The 13202-nt window shown below is 44.7% G+C and overlaps 1 protein-coding gene across 2 annotated transcripts in view; it reads right to left on the bottom strand.

Annotated features, from left to right (window-relative positions):
• SIK3 (SIK family kinase 3) overlaps positions 1-13202 on the bottom strand; it is a 92245-nt gene that overhangs the window by 63554 nt on the left and 15489 nt on the right. The window lies entirely within an intron of this gene.

The following is a 13202-nucleotide window of genomic DNA, read 5'->3' as shown; positions in this document are numbered from 1 at the left end:
CATAGGCCAGTCCTACCCAAGTTCTTTATCCATCACTATGTCACTTAGAAAGCAGTTTTCTCCTAGTCCTGCACATCCATAAAGCACCACAACAAAATTAAGAGTACAGATGCAAGCTCTGAAGTGATTCTTTCTTATCATAAGGAATACCGGAGTCCGGACCTGAGGACAAGATCCCCATTCTGGAGCAAACCCACTCCATCCTTACTAGAAACAATGCCAGCATACTGGCAGGTTTTTTACAGGCTACCTAGCCCTTGAGCTCTAACGCTTTGAAGCACTCGTCCCCTTTGCGCTGTACAGTCAGAGGGGATTTTAGTGAGGACCTCGTACTGTATGGATATCGAATGACACTTCCAGTAAAACAAGCTGCTTGCCTTCTAAACCTGGAATATCACAAGACCACTACATAAATGTCAAGAACAGCAGTGCCCGCTGAACAGCCGCAAGCTCACTTGTTGCTCACTGGCTAACATTAGGACACGATCACCAGCAACTGCATTTGCTGCAAAGCATGCACAGTATCCTGCTGACTTAAGACTAAGCACCACTCAGTTGCTCAGGTAACCTAAACACAGCGTATGCCATAAGGCCTGCAAGTAATTAAGCACAGACTGCCAGTGGTACCTGGTCTGAGCAGCAATCGTCATCATTGTGAAGCATCTCCTTCCGAAAAGAATTTCTGAAATTCTCTTTTTCCACCGCTCTAACCAACTTGGAAAGCTTTAACTCAATCACAAGAAAATGGGAGCAGATACCAGGTCTGGTTTTAAGAAACTTTTGACTTCACACAATTAGAGTTAGATCTGGTTTTATTTACAAGGCCATATTCTATAGCTAAGCAACGTTCTTCTGCATCGAGTCTCTTGGTTTTGTAATTCTGCTTATTTGGTGATACGAACACTGGTCAAGGCATTTCCAAAATGCATCACTGTTTCTGACGTGCATGATCAAAAAAGGTAGGAAGTTGATTTAACAAGCAATTTACCAGTCTTGGCCAAGATATTTACGGCAGCCATACAAGAAAGCGTGGAAAAAGTGTAGCAATCCAAACACAGTATCCTGCTTATTCACATTTGATATCAACATTTTACCCAAATATGGACTGCTTGGCCTTAGGTAGCTAATTCACAAGTTAACTGTGTTCTTCCCCTCTTTAGCATTTTTAACCTAGTATGCATTAAAAGTCCAAGATGCCTGAAACAGCTGTAACGCTAGAGAAAATGGTGATATTAAAGGAAAAATAAAAGCAATCTAGAGCTGCATAAAGGTTCCATAATAGAAAATCTTTCCATGCGGCTGCAGAGCTGTACATAAGTGCTATGTAGCTCTCTGCTGAGCACATACTGAACCAATTACACAGGAGCCTCATAAGACCCACACAACCTCAGGAGCTATCACATTATAGATCCTTATGTAAGGCACAATGACGTAAATACAGTCTCCCTTGACACATGGAGGGTGCAAGATGAGCGAGCCTGCAGGACTTTCAGATCACATTTCCCATCTCCCCTATTCAGTCATTTGTATCATTTGTGATGACCTTGCTCTCCAGGGACATATATTACCAGAAGGAGATAAATGAGTTTTCTATTAACTTAAACTATACCAGCAAGAAAATAAAGGCACTGTCTCACAAGGCCGATTATTATTTTTTCTCTCTTTAAATGAAGATGAAAAAAAGCTTATTTACCAACTGCAAGACTGGTAACACTAACAATCATTGCTGCCCTCAATGCTGGAAAGCAGATAACCGAGAGCATTTGCATTTCAGCTGCAATACCTCTTCTTGGGAAGAAAGAGAACACCCTGAGAAACATCCAGGATATTGAAGAAGCCTCCAAGGCAAGATGCTATTCCTCCCTCCACCCCCACCCCCTAGCCCCCAGCTCCACAAATCCCAACAAATTTATTTCCATGCGGACTAGTTAATCTCTTATCCTCTAGACGTGTCCAAGGAAATTTAAAACCACACATCAAAATCCTAACCAGCTAAGATCAAAAGATAGTGCTAAAATAGACCTTGGGCTTATTTCAATTCAACCCCAGCACCATTCAGCCCAGCAGCAGGATGCAGGAAGATGTCAGCCACTGGAAGAAAGCGGAGAACACTGTGTGTGCCTAAATATCACTTTTTACCTTGTTTCAGAGTATGCAACAGGAACACACAGGCCAGGAAGCCGACCTGCTCTCAAGCAGCCTCATTTGTGCACACTTGTATCAGACATGCAGAGTCTTGTTTCTGCTCAGGCCAAGAAGGTGTGAGGGGATGCTGCTCCTGTAACCACAGCATATGCCATCGTCTTTCCAGGAAAATCTCTTTCCACGCAGGCATTTTTCCTGAGTGTCTGCCTTGTGGATGGAAGAGCATGTAAAGCTTAAGGGTATTTCAAACCGTGATGTTCAGCAGAAATACAACTTCCCCTTCAACACCAAGTCAACGGTGCTTTGTTTTCTTCCAAAGGCCCAACATTTAGAAACGTCATCTTCAAGGGTTACTTGCACTCTAAAAAGAGCTAAGAGTATGAAAAGTGACATCTACTTGCCTCAGCAAAAATCGTTCCGTTTCCACCAAGGCCAATGGGACTCAGAAGCAGCTGTGAAAAACTCCTGAAACCTTTTCCCAAGCAAAGCCACCCAACCCTACTGCTACCGAACCGAAGTGCAGCCAGGCAGTATGCAGCTAGCCATCCACTTAGCTTCTAGTTCAGAGCATGTAAACCAGAGCCATTAGCATAGGCTAACCACTTTCAAATCAGTCAGCAAAAACACCCATGCCGCTGTCCTGCATGAAAGGCACCTTACAGCATTTCCCGTGAGCAGGCAGAAAGCCTCAGACTTCCCCCCTGCAACCAGCGAGGAGAAAGCCAAGCCACACAGAATCGCACCTTGATCAAAGGGGCTTTCCCTGTTTGCCAGTTACAATTTTGCGAGAGTTGGGGTAGCGAAGACAGGAAAGAGTCGAGCAGAGCTGACACAGCCACAGAGATTGGTGTGCAGAAGAACTTTGTCTGTCTCTCCAGAAATGAGGTTCAGTCACATTAGCTTGCCTTTCTATGATTCAGGTACAAAATGAAAACGAGTTTCTATTCTAGCACGTACCAAAAATTCCTTAAATGCAACAGCTGCCTCAGGGAAAACAAGAACTTTTCCCTGGTTATGGAATGTGGTAGAGTCTTAGAGAATAAATAACAGTGACATTGGAGATAACTATAATGGGCTAGGGCCAGTACGAGCACCTTCCAAAGAAACCACAAGCCTACTAGGGAGTTAGTCACTCCCATCAGCAAGGCTCTACAAAAACGTGTTTCTCCCAAGCTACAGCTTCCACTCGTTATGCATCACATTCCTCTTCTCATACCTAGACAGAGCCGTCAGGCTCAGAGGGCAAACTATAAAACCTGACTATAAAGTAATTACCTGCACCACCGTATCACACAAATGGCCTGTGTATCCTGAGGAGTTGCAAAAGAAAGACCTATCATTCCAGCAGGGTTAACAACTTGGAAATGCTTAAAATTTAAAAAAATCACACTAAGAGTAGTTAAAGTTTAAATAATACAGTTTCACACCCTAACACAGGTGAATACAGACAGCTTCAGGGTCAGCTGTCTGGAGTGATGTAGCCACAGAGTGTTCAACTGCTGCAGCCACTGCAGTGACTGGAGCCAGGGGAGATAAAGGTATTAAATGTCATCAGAAGAGCAGAATATGAGCTATGCTCATCACTGCATACACAACACCTGCCACCCGCGGGCAAGTTCAAAACTACCAATGGGCACAGAATATTTAAACACTGCCAAGCTGAAATCGTTTTCCAGCTTACTGTTCAGGAACAACTAGTCCACGGACCACAGCTTTCCAGTGCACCGATCATGATGGCAAGAGACAAGGGGTGCACGTAGAAACAACTGCAACCCAGATGGTGAGCTAGTATAGTGCTCCATGAGTAGGAAGGCACAGCTGCTAACAAGCAAGACAGGCAAGCAACTCTTTAAGAAGATACAGTGTACATCAAGTGCAGTTTCACAACAATCAAGAAACCCGCCCCCGCCATTAGCAAGACTTGAGGAACAGCCTGGAATTGTCTTCCAGCAAACCTTCCAGGATACAATCATCTCTCACAATCACGCAACTGCCACCCGGGCTCTGACACGGGCAGCTGTAAGACTGAGTTGTGCCTGCTAGTACAGAACATGCCTCATTTCTGGGCAGCACATTTTGCAAGCTGCAACACTGTCCAAAGAACAGCTATCAAGGGACAAAACCGAACTGCAGTAAATGTACTCGATCACAAATTCGCACAAGCGGTTACACACAGTCTCAAGCACAGTCCCACAGGTAAATGCAAAACCAGCCCCTGTGCTTTGCATAGCCCATGGAAACCCAAACAGAGAGCTGCCAAAGCAAAACGTACGGCAGCGCAGCACCTCGTAAGGTGAGGACCAACATCACAGCTTCCACTCTGAGTCTCTCTGGTCACATTCCCTTCTCCTTCCCCCTCTCATGTTCATCTCATTGTACTCGAGAAGTCTTGCTTTCATCTGTCCAAGGGGAAGCTGGCTAGCTGAGGGTAAACAGTTCTGCTCAGTCCCTCTGGGGAAAAAGAAAGAAAAAAAGCTTTCCAACGTCACTGAAATGGAATGTGAGGGAACTAAGTGCACTTGGTAGGGGGAGAAAAAGGACAGCCTTACACTGCAGTCTGTTTGTACACAGCACTCAGCTGCAGAAAACACAGAGTGTTCAACAGTGCATCTGGGCTTGTGCTTAGGATCCCTTTTGCTCTGAGGGTCTGAAGAGATATTTTGGTTTGTAGAAAAGTTATGTTAATCAAATGAATCATTTGATAGGAATGTACAGTCATCCCAATGCAATGGAAAATCTAGAGATTAAAATGTTCAATCTACGCATCCAGCATAAAAGGTTAGAGTAACACTTCTGTAAAAAGCATTACTCACCCCTGCTTCAGCTGTACATCACTGCAGAGGTGTAGAGAAAGGAGGATGAACAGCATCAATAACTTATCAGCTGCGGTACAGAACAACCAGTTAAGAGTCATAAAAAGCATAAAGCAAGACCTAAACCACCCCGAACATAAAAAGTCTTTGTGCAGTAGGGCCACCTCCTAGTCACTTAATCTTGAGGTTGATGATATCTGAGGCAGGTTTTCGGCACTACCCCACTCTTACTGTATCCGAAGACACGCATCTAATGGTGGTACTCGCACACTTTTACAAGCATTAGAAGAAATTCCCTGTCTCTAAGAGCTGACAGAGGGTCTACTGCAGTGCTGTAGCTATTTACCTAAAGAGAAGAAAAGAAAACAATGCAAGTCTTGGTTGAAAATAGCATGAATTCTGCATTACATGCATGCTTTCCTAGGCTTCTAAAGCTACACTCGAAAAGTGCAGATATACAGTTACAGCTCAGGTTTTTTGTAGTGGCTGTTGAAGGAAATTAATTTACAAAGATCAAGCACCACAGCAATCCTACATACGGCCCATTCTTTATCGGGGGTTACATAACGAGTTTTTGAATTACGCGTTCCAACTTGATTTTATGAAGCCATGGCATTTTATGATCTGAAAGGTAACAGCACACGAGCAGGTCACTTCCTTACGTAGGCCAAGCTCTCTGCGTCACCATTCTGCAGGAAGTCTGGAAGACAGGCAGCGAGTTCACCCCGACAGGAGGTAAGCTGGAATCTCTCCCGTGCCACACGCCCTCCTAAACCCCCTCCTCAATTGCATTCGGGTCTGTTGAAAAGCAACGCAACGAGGAGAGCATATGGATAGATGCAGAGATATTCTGATTCATTACTGAATGCCAGCAGACATATTGCTGTCATTAGCCTCTAGCTCCATCGCAAAATTTGTTTCTGAGAAGTCTCTGGTTATATAAAGCTCAGACCCTTCCTCTTTCACATGAGCTGATAGTCTTCTCGATGGGTGACTGGTGTTTGCTAGTAAAACATTCATCCCTCCACAGACGAAGATGATGCATCTAATCAAAACAACTCCCCAGTCCAACAGTCTGCCGGTGGTCTAGCTAAAGCTGGCATTGCCAGCTCACGCCCAATTATAGAGTATCTGCCAAAGATCAGAGCCTCCATCAGAAGAGGTCTTGCTGTGAAAAGCAAGGACCAACCAGCCTGGCAAGCAGCCAGCACCAGGGACTGATGGTTCTGCACAAGAAAGTCTGCTGCACCCTCGCTTCCACAAAGAGCATGCGCCTCGAAGCCAGCCAGCAAAACTACATTTCAGAAACAAAGCTCATTTCCCATAAACCCATAGATATGTTCCTTTACTGTGATATATCCTACTGCTATCAGGGTAACACATCATTCTTTGCCTTAGCATATCTTACCAACCAAACTGGCTGACCAGGCAGCCAAACAGAAAAGGTTCAGTAAGTTACTGAGCACTTTTAAATAACTGCAGGTTACTGCTGAATGTTCTTTATATCTTTTATCTAAACAAAATGTTACAGGACTAGGCTTGTTTTATGCAACAACGCCCTTGTAGCTTCTATTCCTGATAGCAAGCAAGCAGTTAGTTCTGTACACCTCATTGAGGGATCAGCTGGCTTACCTTTTACCACCTTTTACAAACAGATGCCTGAAAAAATTAAAAGATGTTCTGCCTTCTGAGCTGTGCCTCCCCTTTTCAGTTTCTTTACTAATAAATACATAGCAGGATCTGCCCCCTGTCCTCCCCCACTTCCAGATTCTGATAAACTCCTTGTGGTTTAAGCTTTACTGGAAACAATGCTTCCTACCTCACTAGTTTTTCATATTACTCTCTCTCTCTCATTCAGCAATTTAGATACCCAAGTAGGAAGTTAGAAGTGAAAGGAAAGTTCTTAATCATGAAATCTAAACAAAACCGGTCCTTCATCAGCTCATAGCTCCTGGTAACTACATCATCTTCTGGTAAAAGTTGTCTAACACACTACGTTATCTTTACACTGTCAGTTGTCTGAAGGAGGTCAAACAAACATGTTGTACTTTCCTTGCAGAAGACCGTCAGTGCTCCTGTGGTTGGTTAACACTTGCAGTGGAGATGTATTAATTCACTAAGCTATAGTAACTCAGCAGCTTGCAGTCAGCTATAAATAACCAAGGTCCCTGTCCTAAAAATGATAGTTTGAAGGCACGAGTCAAGTGCAGCAAGCCGCAATGGCAGTGAAATACAGTTAGTTAGCCACCCCAGCGCACCCTCCAATTATTCCTCAGAAACTCGCTGGTTTCTTAGTGAGACTGCAGCTCTAGATGTGCTTTATCCAGCAATTCTCAACACAAAATACATAAACAGTCCCTGGAGCACAGATGGAAGCTGATGCCCATCCCCTCCCAGGGGAGTTCCCTCATCACTAGGCTACAAAATCATGTTCCCTCTTGCTTTCAGTCTTTGATGATACAAATCTTACGTTCCTTCCTACACAGTACCCCAGTTTCAACATGAGAGGTAGAGAATCCCCTCCCTTATTAGCCTGTAGCTTAGTGATTAGGGCACTCTCAGAAGCCGGAGTCATGGTTGCCCCAAGGCTCAAGGAGATGGCTCATCTCTGGTATCGCAGCAAAGGCAATTTCCCATCTCCCTTTCACTCACCTACAGGGTATCAGTGTTCACCCATGACGGATGACCTCAGGTGCAGCTAACGAGCCACAGGCAAGCTCCGAGTTAGAAGACACTCCGAAAGCACACTCATCTGCCCTGTGTATAGATTTGCTCTTCCCATGAGAGTGGGACGCTGAAGAAAAGGGCCAAGCTGTTTAAGAGCAGAAGTAATTCAGTTTTTCTCCTCATAGCAAATCAAAGCCACACAACAGCATTTTGCTTAAGGAGACTTGAGAAAGGAGAGGAAACCCTTAAAAGCCAGCTTTTAAATAAACAAACGAGAAAAGACAGGTACATTGAGAAGTAGTCTTATGTATGAAGTTTTAAGATTTAAGCCAAAATATTTGGAGCAAGATGAAACTCCATCTGCCTAGCACCACCATTTAATCTCTCTCCAATACAAGCATCTCAACATGAACCAGAGATCTGGGTCCAACAAGTACACAGGTATCACTCAAGTTTCTGCCATCAAACGCCTACTTCCTCCACACGTCCTGCAGCTCAATTATTTGGCACAAAAGTCAGCTATTTCTCTACTTTTAAGGCAAGCATCTAATCCTCAGGGTTCCAAATAATTTCTGAAATACTAACTTTGCTCTCTAAAAATCTGGAAGTCAAAGATACCCTTCACTTTTTCCACCCTTGCAGTTAACAACACTCCTACACTTGGAGACCCTACACAGCTGCTTTGCTGTTTCCCCCAGCGTCAAAAGCAAGGCAGAAGGTTTTACCAGTTACTTTTCCAATCCAAGCGCAATGAACCCAGAGGTGCTGCTTCCACAGCTTCAGCCCAGGCAGTAGTAACCTGGGTTTTTAGAGCATCTCACCGACGATGACCCAAACCAAGGTAATGACACTGCAGCTTTACAAGCTACAGGAGACCATTTCAGTGGCTGACAAAATCTGGAACTCAGGTCTCCATTCACTTTGGAGAAAGCCACCAATCTTAGAGTTAACTGTGCAGCATGTTGTCAGCACTCAAAGCTACCGCTAAGCAAAATACCCCATGGCTACGACTTTAATGAAATTATCTGCCGAGCTGGCCACCAGATTTGTTCATTCTATCAGGATGAGATATTTTTTCAGCACATTTCCTTCAGTCTAGCTTAAAAGGGAGGAAATTAAGATAACACAAAATTGGCAAGATGAATACAACAAAAAGCTTGGGGATTTAGGAGCTTATTAAACAGTAAGTAGTTTTCCCTCTCAATGTTTTCAAGCCTATGGCTCCACTACCTACAGAAAATTTTATACATTAGAGACCAAAGAAACCTAACTGAAAATAAGTCATTACCTAGCCACAAAGAGAAGTGCCAGATCAACAGCAACTCAACATGCCCTCATATTCAGGTGGGATCAGCAGAAAACCAGCAGACACAGAGACCGTCTCCGTGCAGGCTCCGTTCCGCCCCCCTACTCCCACTGTCAGGGCAACACTGCCATCCAAAGCATTAGGGCAAACCAGAGCCATCTCACTAACTGAATCTTTTTTCCTGGCCAGCCATGACAGCTGGGCTCCTCAGACACAGCAGCTACACAGGCACATCATTTCCCACACAACAGTAGGTTCTTCGGATAATCTGAGGCTCTCTGGAAAAATTGAGCACAAGGCTCATCAGCTTGGACACCTACCACTATGAGGCACTGCCTTTACACAGTATTCATCACTGCAATAAGCACCTTCCCAGCCATCCTGTTGAATTGCCTCCCTCGCAGCCACTGCACAGCCTAGTATCCGATGTAGCATTGCTACCTTACAGGTATCACCAGCAAGTCACCCATTAACACCTTCATCAAAACAGTGCAGGCCACAGGGATGGAGCATGCATACAGAGAGAGTGGTACAGATACAAGCAAGGTTGCCTGCTATTGGAAATCATCAGTTTCAACTAAGAGCTTATGAAATTTCATTTACAGAAGTTAACATCAGTTCTGAGACCTGAACACCAACCAGCTTTGACAACGCTGCCCTAGAGCTCTCCTTACCTACACATTCTATCCATATGAAAAAAAAATCATAAACTTTAGACAGAAGTCAAACTGTTAGACTGAACTCATCTCACTCCAAGTATACTTAGAAGCTACACACTCAAAATTGTTTCCACTTGCAACACACATTCTTGACACCAGGTCTCTGCAAAACGTAACCCTCGTCATTCAAGTCCTTTGAAACAGAAGCGAGTTTGACACCACACAAGGAATCTTGACTCTTGCAAAGGAAGACGAAAATGAAGCAGTGCTGTAAGGATAGGTTAGCTTTAAGCCCCCAAATACCCAAGTTTGGGAGGTTTGGAATAAATTCAGGTTTTAGGATTTTTACTACCATTTCTTACTACCAAATGCAGGGAAGGAAAGAAAGGTGATCAAAAAGGAAATTGATATTTTTTTAATTAATTTCACCTTGAAGTAGTAACGCAACACTTCTACTTGTCGGTTGGCAATTTGAAGAGATACAGACAACCAAAACCCACTGCAGAGATCCAAACTGCCCCCAAACCAGCAATCCTCTACAACTGCTCCCAGAGCTACAGCAGAGCACACTGCCATGGCTGAGCCCAGCTCATAGCTGCTACCTGTGTAAAAAGAAGTTTCCTGTGATCTCAGGTACTGACCCATCCTTTGTACTGCATACAATAACGATTCACTGGAGAAAGCCTGTTCCACAGACATGTGAAATGAAGCACAAGTTTTCCAAATCTATGTTAGTGGTTTCAGAATGTTTCCCCAATGACTTCTAATTAGACTTCTGACTTCTAATTTGCTTTTTATCAAATGTGGATCTCAAGTGCATCACAGGTGCACAAGGCAGCTTGCCGAAAGACAAAATTCCAACCTAGATGAATGTATAAGCACACAGATCACAGCTGCAGAGAAAGGGCTTACAGAAACTTTGGCTGTAATTCTTACTAAATCAAAATCTCAGGCCGAGACTCTCAACGTGTCTTGTGGTCACACATGCAGCCCTGGGCAACCAGAAACCTTCCAATGCTGAGAAGGAATGGACACATGGGGCAGTCTGACTCCAAAGGTCCTAGAAAGCATCCATCGTGGAGTCAGTGGATAAAAGGCTGACTTGTCTCCACACCAACAAACCAGTTCACTCTCACATTAGGCACCTTCTTCTAAGGAGTTACTCAAAAGCTGGCAGCTAACTGCCTCCTAGAAAACAAACTGCTGATGTCTGGAGTTATCTTGTTGGTCGTTTGTACTCACACTAATGTCGTGAGAACCTATGAGCTCCTGCACTGCTCCAAATTTCTTCTGTTCCACCAGCCAGTAGCGACCACACAGCTGAAGATTTGCATGTATAGCTACTGTCTTTCTGATCGTGTTTCCTGCGGCTGAGCTGTCCTCAGCAGTTTGTTTTTCTTCATCTTCACACATCTCAGAAACTCCAGAAAGGAAAACTGGAAAAGTCAGGCTGACCTTGCAATTCCTAGGTCAATTCCACTGTTCCCACACCTTTATTGCCATGGTCTCTATTAACAAGCTCGTCCTCCCATCTTGCTTGTGCTGCATTAATCAGAAGCCTGGGCTGACAGGCCTGCAGCCTGTGAAGGGACCGAAGCACATCTCTTCCTGCAGGCTGGGCCAAGCCAGAGAATACGGGGGATGATCCCACTGAACCCTATGCGGTCCACTAAAAATCGTAATGCAAGAGGAAACACAAATGGCCCTGGCACACAGATGGGGAAACCTTCTACACTCTTGGGAGAACAGTGGCTTTTGCTTGCCATAGCTAGTTTGCTTTTCAGGACTCCCACTTCACGTACTCGTGACTCTTGTGCACGGCTGGTACACACACACCACCTCGTCCGCCTCTGCCCAGTCACACCCCAGGGTATGCTGAAGGGGAAAGATGTGCTGTACAGAAGCAGCAGGGAAACAAACGTTACCCTTGCAGCTGGCAAAGGCCCCAGAGCCAAGTTGGTGGCCCTCGGGAAAGGCAGAGGAAGAGCTAACAAGGAGTGGAGGGCAAGGGTGCCCACAGAATTAAAAATAGCTATCCTGATCCTCCCTCGCCCTGCTGCGCAGCTCAGTCCAGTGTCCTGTGAATGAGGACAGGAATCCCCACTCCAGTTATGAGTGAAGTGCATGCAGTTCACGTGTTTCAGGTTACAGAAGGAGTGGATCCAGTCACCTGAATTATATTTAAAAAAAAAAAAAAAAATCCAATTGAAATTCAAGCTCTATCACAGCCTTGTGCTGCAACTTCACACAGTCCTTCAGCCGTTTGTTCTGTCCAGGGAAGACAGATAGGTTGCCAACCAAGAACTGCACTGTGGGATTAGCCAATGTTTATCAAGTGCTTTAAAGATTAGAAGTGTCACCTATGTGCTAAATATTTCTCTGGCACTATCAGCTTGAACAGCAACTGAGCATCTTGTATCTACTCCTGCCGATCTTGAGCTGGTTGCCGAAGGCGTCAGTCAACCTGACTTCCAACCACTGCGTTTGCCATTAATTCTAGGGGCGTTTTTAGACACATCACAGGAGAGGACAGAATTAGGGAACTACTTAAACTGTAACTCCTAAAAACGACTAGCAGAGTAATGACAGTAATATCACCAGAAGAGGCTCAGGGATTTACTTTTTTAAATCAGCCTCATATGTGTGCATGAGACCGGAATACTTTGGAATGAAGCCCAACTGTGTGAAGAGAGGCCCTCACCATCACTGACCCAGACAGAACTGGCTTGGCAGTGTTATGAAAAGGTACTTTGTACACATCAGCTTGATAGGAGCTAAATGGATCACAAAGTCCTTCATTCCCCAAAAAGCTTTTTGCAATGCTCTCGCAGCATCTGAGTTAAGAAACCGAAACATGAGCCCGAGCACACAGGACAGCAGTATGGCATTGCTCACGCCGTTTGTGCCGTACAGTCTGCAGTACAACATGCACAGACCAAACGGCAAGGATATACTTATTTTTGTTCCTTTCTTCCTCTTGTTCCCATATCCCACCTACATTTCTCTTCCAGCTAGAATACAAGCAGAGCCTGTCTGTGTCAAGACCTTCCCACTATTGCCAGTATCACACGCAGAGCCAAGCTGTAAGTGTTTAGCCTGAGATCCCAGTGTTTCCCATTCACTCACCTTTTGTCACCCATATTCCATCCATCCTCAGAGGACTTACGGCCCACAGAGGTTTAGAAACATTTAAAATACACAGAGCTTAGTCTTCCCTTCAGCCTGTGGGTCTGAATCAACAGCAACAGAATTAAACCACTATTATCAAGCAGTCAGAAAATCAGAAATTCAGTTGCAAGAGTTTACGCTGCACTGGAGAGAGAAGAAAAACAAAGCTGGAAATCCCTCACTTTATAAACAACAGCTACTCTAAAAGCGTTGTCAACAGGAAGTTGTCACACTAAGCTGTGTGCACCTTTGGCTCACAATTTGCCAGCAACGAGGAAAATTAACTCCACGGAAGGATTCCAGTAACACGAGCTCACTATCAAAAACTGCAGAGGTCACACCACAAATTCAAAGGGGAACGTCACCCGAAATGGACGCTGCATTGCAGAGGGATAGTTTTTACTGCGGTGGCCCAGCCTGCATACAGACGCGCTTGCTCCGACT

The sequence above is a fragment of the Buteo buteo genome, chromosome 9 (assembly GCF_964188355.1).
Source record: "Buteo buteo chromosome 9, bButBut1.hap1.1, whole genome shotgun sequence".
Taxonomy (NCBI): Eukaryota; Metazoa; Chordata; class Aves; order Accipitriformes; family Accipitridae; genus Buteo; species Buteo buteo.
This window is presented reverse-complemented; position numbering and strand designations above follow the sequence as displayed.